This window comes from Physeter macrocephalus, chromosome 14, assembly GCF_002837175.3.
Source record: "Physeter macrocephalus isolate SW-GA chromosome 14, ASM283717v5, whole genome shotgun sequence".
NCBI lineage: Eukaryota > Metazoa > Chordata > Mammalia > Artiodactyla > Physeteridae > Physeter > Physeter macrocephalus.
Window position 1 is genome coordinate 76,268,874 of NC_041227.1, and position 7,611 is coordinate 76,276,484.

Below are 7,611 nucleotides of genomic sequence, written 5' to 3' on the forward strand. Positions count from 1 at the left end.
ACCGAGGAAGGCGGGCTGCCCGGACAATGCCCTGCCTTCTCCAAGGTGGAGGGGGCACCCATGGCTCCAGAGAGGGGGCTGTGAATGGGAGCTCAGAACGGAGAAGGGCCATGGCAGCTGTCCCTCCCCCTCTGTCACCTCTCCCTCTGACCCATGCTTTGGCAGAATCCTGGCTGGGTATGGCTTTGAAAGGTGTCTTTTCTCCACTGGTGCCAAAAGTTCAGTTGCAGCTTTTACAACCATTCGGTGTGGTTTGGGGAATTGATTTTTTTTTTTTTTTTTTTCCCAACAGAAAAGAGCAGCCATTAGCTGGCTCCCATGTTTGATGTCTCACCCCACTGTGAGGAGCGTGCTAGTTTTTTTTCGTTTTTTGGGTTTTTTTGGACGTGCTAGTTTTAATTCATGTTGATTCCTGTAAACATTTGACTGTCTCCAGTATTTCCCCCAGAGTGTTTTCAGGAAACGGATATCACTTGGCTGATGTCTGCTTAGTGACTCCAGGCTGATTAATTTATTGGACAGAGGTAGTAATTTATTTTAAAGATAACGTGATTAGTGGGGAAATGTATACAGCTAAATATTATATATTTTATTTTTCATACATGTTTGAAGTGCAAATCTGTGGATATTCCATTTGTAGGACCAAGTCGACATGCCCATCCTAACACTGTATGCTACAAGAACTCTTCTGATGATGGAATTTTGATTAAAATGCACTGGAAGATTCCTTGATGTCTGCTTTCTCCTTGTCCGGGGCTGAGGGCGGGGAGGGCTGGTGCTTTGCAAACCCGGGCAGGAGGTTGTCCTCTCTGGTTAGACTGGGCCGAGCCCCAGGGGGTGGCCCCAGGGGTGCTGAGGACGCTTGGAGGAGGGCGTGGTGCTGGACTGCACCCTTCCCTCCTCGACTCCAGGCTCCGTCTGGGGATGCCCTGCAGGCTCTTCCCAGGCTCTCTTTCCCCAGCCTGTCCCTGTCTTCTCAACGGGGAATCAGGCTTAGCTAGATGACCCTCAGTGCCCTGTCCCAGGTGTGACACCCGTTCAGCACCTACTCTGTGGGCTCTGCATTAAAATCTCATTGAATCCTGTTCACGACCCCCTGAAAGAGCTCACCCCAGTTCACAGGTGAATACGTGAAACAATTAAACAGTGACTTTGGGATCATACAGCTGACAAAGGGCAAAGCTGGGGTCCCAGCCGGCCTGTGGCTCTGAAGGCCCTTCCACCCACCCCCTGCCTTCTGGCTTTTGGCTCCGAGGGGACCTAGGGCCAATGTGTCCTCCCAGTGCCACCTCTCTGTGTCCACCTGGCCCTGGCAGGTGTGTGGATATTTTCCCCATCTCCACAAATGTTAGGCGTGCCTCCCTCTCCCCCACTGTCTATTTTTGTATCTTTATTTCAGTAGCTGCAGAGTATAACTCAGTTTGTCCCCTTCCCAAGTGGCAACGTCTAAATTTATATTCTAAGGGAGCAGAGTCCAATCTTGGGGCCAAATGACACTACGTGCTTGGTGTACTTGATAGGCCAAAATGGAAGCTGTGACTTCTAAAACCAAGATCATGCCTGGGTCACTGAGGTTCCTGGAGTCTATTTTCAATGTTGTACACTGTGGCTTGGCAGGGACTCAATCGTTAGTGTTGGGTTGAACATGAAATTAGGCCAGATTCCCTGCTTGGGGGGGGTCTTCGGAATCCAGAGTGCTGAGGTCAGGTGGAGAGCAGTTTATTTGGAATCTCCTTCATGATGAAGCTACTCAGATCTCCCCCTGAAAGGTGCTGAGGAGTTACCTTATTTCATACCCATGCCAGACACTGAGCTTACCTTACTTGATTCCCTGGCACTGCTTCTTCCAGGAGCAAAACTTTGCATAAGGGCTTTGAACCCCTGCTGATCCAGGTAACTTCCTTCCTGCAACTGGAGAAGCTCTGAACCCAGAACACGGGACCAAAGTACTTCCTGACCCGATGTGGGAAAATGAAACATTTCACCTCTCCTTACCACTGCTGCAGGCTGGTCCTCCTATTGGAGGTTTGGCTTTCCTGACATAAAAGCAGAAACAAGAATCAGCCGTGACGGCTTCCCTGGTGGCGCAGTGGTTGCGCGTCCGCCTGCCGATGCAGGGGAACCGGGTTCGCGCCCCGGTCCGGGAGGATCCCACATGCCGCGGAGCGGCTGGGCCCGTGAGCCATGGCCGCTGAGCCTGTGCTCCGTAATGGGAGAGGCCACAGCAGTGAGAGGCCCGCGTAGCACAAAAAAAAGAATCAGCCGTGAAATCCAGTGAATTTCTTATGCCTTGAGCCTCCCATCTAAAAGAGACCCAAGGCCTCTGTTTCCCCACCCAAGACCTTACCCTTTGCTAGAGGCTGGAAAACACCTTGATAGTGAATTGGGTGCTCTGACAAGGGTGGGGTAGAGAGTGTCCTGGATGATGGAATATTCTGCTTAGTTGAGGGTTGCCATGGAAACTGTAGCTGGATGATCAATGATGAATGAATTGAAGTGATAAAATGCAACTCAATCGAAGGCAAACTGGGATGAAGTCTCTGCTGGTGGTGAAGGGAGACCTGGACCCTCTATAGACTTAGGGGACTCCAGCATCAGCTCTCCTTATACGGAAGGTCTTGGAAGAGGTCTTCCTGTTAAGCACAGGTATTACCATTCATTCTATTCACTCAACAAGTATTTGGGGCACCTACAATGTGTCAGGCCCTATTCTAGGCGCCAGAGATACAACGGTGAGGAAGATAATAGCCAAGTTACTCTCTTAAGTGGAGATTAATTCCAGTGGACAGTGTGGATAGAAGACAAACATATAAACATGAAAAAAACTCGTGATGTGATAGAGAGTAAGCGGGGAACATCTTCCTGAGGTTACATTCAAGCTGGGACCTCACTGAAGACAGGGAGCTAAGCTTGGGTGAAGCCCCCAGGCAGAAGGAACAGCTGGTGTGAAGGCCCTGAGGTAGTCCTGAGCCTGAAACGTTCAAGAGAAGAAACAGTCAGGGTAGCTGCATACACTGGAGAAGGGAGATAAGATAGAGAAGTAGCAGAGCCAGATCATGAAGGGACTAAGTTCAGAACTTCTTCAAAGTGAAATGGGAAGTCTGGAGGTTTTAAGCAGGGAAACATAGTAATTGGACTAATATTTTAAGGAGGCTACTCTGCCTGAAAAAGAATGAACTGGAGGGCTTCTCTGGTGGCACAGTGGTTAAGAATCCGCCTGCTAATGAAGGGGACATGGGTTCGAACACTGGTCTGGGAAGATCCCACATGCCCCAGAGCAACAAAGCCCACGCGCCACAACTACTGAGCCTGCGTACCACAACTACTGAAGCCCGCCTGCCTAGAGCCTGTGCTCTGCAACAAGAGAAGCCACCTCAATGAGAAGACCACACACCGCAACAAAGAGCAGCCCCCACTTGCCACAACTAGAGAAAGCCCATACAGCAATGAAGACCCACCACAGCCAAAAATAAAATAAATTGTTTAAAATTTAAAAAAAAATGTTTTTTTAAAAGAATGAACTGGAAGCAGAAGCAGGGAGACCAGGGAGGAAGATACTCCACTGGTCCAAGTAAGAGATGATGATGACTTAGGTGAGGGTAGTAGCAGAGGAGACAGCAAGAAGTAAAAGATTTAACTATATACTTGGAGGTAGAGTTACCAGAACTCACTGATATTTGGTATTTGGGGAGAGGAATTAAATGTGATGTTTTTAAAAGCTCAACAAACTCCAAGTAGGATAAACTCAGAGAGAAACACACCTTGAAACATCATGATCAAACTGTCAAAAGTCAAATACAGAGAATCTTGAAAGCATCAAGAGAGAAACGACTCATCACATATGAGGGCTCCTCAATAAGATTTACAGCTGAATTTTTTATCAGAATTTAGGGAGCGCAGAAGGCAGAGGAATGTCATATTCAAAGTGCTGAAAGAGAAAGATTGTCAATGAAGAATTCTATGTCTGGCAAAACTATCCTTCAAAACTGAAAGCAAGATGAAGACATTCCCAAATAACCAAAAACTGACAGAATTCAATGCAAGCACATCTACCCTACAAGAAAATACTAAAGGGAGTCCTTCAGGCTGAAATGAAAGAATATTAGATAGTAACTCAAATCCACAAAAAGGAATAAAGAGCAATGGTGGGACTTCGCTGGTTTCCAGTGCTTAGGAGTTTGCCTTCCAATGCAGGGGACACGGGTTCAATCCCTGGTCAGGGAACTAAGATCCCACATGCCCTGGAGCAGCTAAGCCCACATGCCCTAGAGCTGCATGCCACAACTAGAGAGCCTGCATGCTGCAACTACTGAGCCCACGTGCTCTGGAGCCTGCATGCCACAACTAGAGAGCCTGTGCACCACAATGAAAGATCCTGCATGCCACAAGGAAGATCCCGTGTGCTGCAACTAAGACCTGACACAGCCAAATAAATAAATTAATAATATAAATAAATAAATAAAATAAAAATAACAACAACAACAAAAAAACCCAAGGATTTCTTTAAAAAAAAAAAGAAAACCATAGTGCAACGGTAAAAGTAACTTATAGGTAACAATAAAAGATGGTATAAATGTATTTTTTGTTTGTAGCTCTTCTACCTGATTTAAAAGATAACTGTATAAAGTAATAATTATAAGCTTGTGTTGATTGGCATACACATATAAAGATACAACTTGTTATATCATTATTGCTGTTATTGCCGACATAACAGCACAAGAGGATGCCAAAGCAGTGAAGCTATGTAAGAGTAAATATTTTGGATTATTGCAATTAAGTTGATATTAATCTGAAGTGGATTGTTATACATTAAAATGTCAATTGCAATCACCAGGACGACTACTAAATAAACCCCACAAAATAATATATTTAAAGAAACAAGGGAATTAAAATACTACACCACAGGATATTTATTTACTATAAAATAAGGTAGCAATGAAGAAATAGAGGAACAAAAACTACATAAGACATATAGAAAATAAATATCAAAATGGCAGGCATAAGCCCTACCTCATCAGTAGTTTTATATATATATATATATATATTTTTTTTTTTCCCCACAAGCCAAGTTAATTAAACATGTGTTTATGGATCCTATTGTGAGCAGCATTTAGAAGGATGGACGTGCACCTCTTCTTATGGTCTACTATGAGAGATAGACAGTTAAGCCAATTAAGCAAATAATTTTCTCAGAAAGCCTGTAGGCGTCCAAAGCTGGGGAATGGGCATTTTCCATGGGGACTCCTTTAATGACCCCTTGCTCCACATTCAGCTGCAAACTGAACCAACCCAGCCATTGACATCAACCTTGATGACCCCAATAGCCGCCAGTTGACCCTGCCCAGGGCTGGTGTTGGGACAGTCGCAGAGAAGCAATTTGAGTGTTACTGGGGACCTCAGTACGGTAAGGCAGCTTGTCAAGGCCAGGACTGCACATGTTTGGTTACGTGACTTTGGCCTTGACAGGCTGCTGGCTTCCCATTGTTTTCTCAAGGAAGCACAAGGCAAATTTACCAGGCAGTTCTACTTCTCTCTACAAAGCAGTCCTGCTCTGTGTAGTTGTCAGTGCAGATATTCACGAGCACATTTTAAAACCCTGTTCAAGCAGAAATAAAACACCAGAAGACTGAAGCTTGTGGGTAGATCGACATTTTCTTGCACTGTCATCGTACACCAGAGACCATGTCCTGTGGGAATAATGTAGTCAAAACCCTGGCTTTCTGTGCTTAAGGGAGTGGCCTACATCATGAAAGGTCTGTATCTTGCCTCAAGACTCAGAACTTGAAAGAAATACCACATTTATTTTCTTCAAAGGCTATTTATCATAAGACACCATATATACAACCAAGTGCCATGCATATGCACAGTTTAAAAGATAATCATAAATGAAATGTTGTGTACCAACAGCTCCATCTAAGAAATGTTTGTTCAGTGCCTACTTTGTGCCAGGTACCGTTCTAGGTACTTGGTTGACATCAATGAACAAAAGGAATGGATTCCACTGCTGTGGATCTAACATTCTGGAGGGAGGAGATTGACAATAACAGCTGGACACAATTAGTAAGCAAATTATTTAAGTTGTTAGCAGTTGATAAATGCTCTGGGAAAAGGAAATGTAGAGCAGTATAAGGGGCGGAGAGGAGTGTGATTGTGAGGGGCTGAGGTTTACAACTTAAGGTAGGGCGATGGAGGAGGCCTCATTGAGAAAATGACATTTGAACAAAAACTTGACAGAGGTGAGAGAATTGACCTCTCAGATCTTTATTGCGTAATCAAACTAGTTGTGTTCTTCTGTGACTTGCTTTTTTTTTCAACTTAATGTTACGCTTATGAGATTTCTCCAGGCCGATGCGTGTGGCTGTAATTCATTAACGTCCACTGTTATGTAGTCTTTCTTTAATGTGCATACCGCATTTATCTATCCATTCTTCTGATGAGGGAATTTTGGATAGCATACATCTAGTAGTGCAATCTACAACAATTTTCTCTGTGGCCAGTGCCTAGGTGTGCAATGGCTGAGCTGAAAGATGTGAGCATCTTCCCCTTTTTTTTTTTTTTTTGGCCACATCACACGGCATGCAGTATCTTAGTTCCCCAACCACGGATCAAACCCGTGCCCCGTGAAGTGTAAGTGCAGAGTCTTAACCATGACCGCCAGGGAAGTCCCAGCATCTTCACATTTAACCACATGTTATAGGTTGAATTATGTTGTCCCCCAAAGACGTTGAAGCCCGAACCCCATTATCTGTGAATGTGACCTCATCTGGAAATAGGGTCTTTGCGGATGATCAGGTTGAGATGAGGTCATTAGGATGAACCCAAATCGAATATGACTGGCGTCCTTATAAGAAGGGGGAATTTGGATACAGAGATAGACACATATAGAGGGAAGACAATGTGAAGACACAGAGAGAATACCACCTACAAGCCAAGGAACACCTGAGGCTATCACAAGCTGGATGAGAGACCTAGAACAGATTCTCCCTCACAGCCCTCAGAAGGAACCAACCCAGTGCACACCTTGACAGACTTCTGGCCTTCAGAACTGTGAGCCAGCAAATTATTCTTGAAGCCACCCAGTTCATGGTACTTTGCTACAGCTGCCCTAGCAAACTAATACAAGTTTTCATACCAGATTGCTTTCCAAAGAGTTTGCACCTATTTGCATTTCTACCAGCACCCCCATTATTGCTCCACATCCTCACCAACACTGGATATATTCAGACTTGTAATTTTTTGCTAATATGGTGGGAATAAAATAATACTGAATTTGCTTTAAATTCAGTTTACTGTTTATTCATGAAGCTGAGCATCTTTTCATGTGTTTATGGACATTTGTGTGTCCTCTCCTGTGAAATAACTGTTCATATATTTTGTCCTTAAGTTGTTTGCCATTTTCTTATTGATTAGTAGGAGTTCTTTGGGTTCTAGAAACTTATCTTTTGGCGGTTGTAGGTGTTGCAAATACTTCCTTCTAGTCCATGACTTGTCTCCTTGCAGTTCTATTGGTTTTTGTTTCAGGTGTTTTGAAGCTCTGTTACTGGGTGCATATATGTTAAGGATTGATATGTCCTCTTGATGAACTGACACTTTTATCATTACAAAATACCC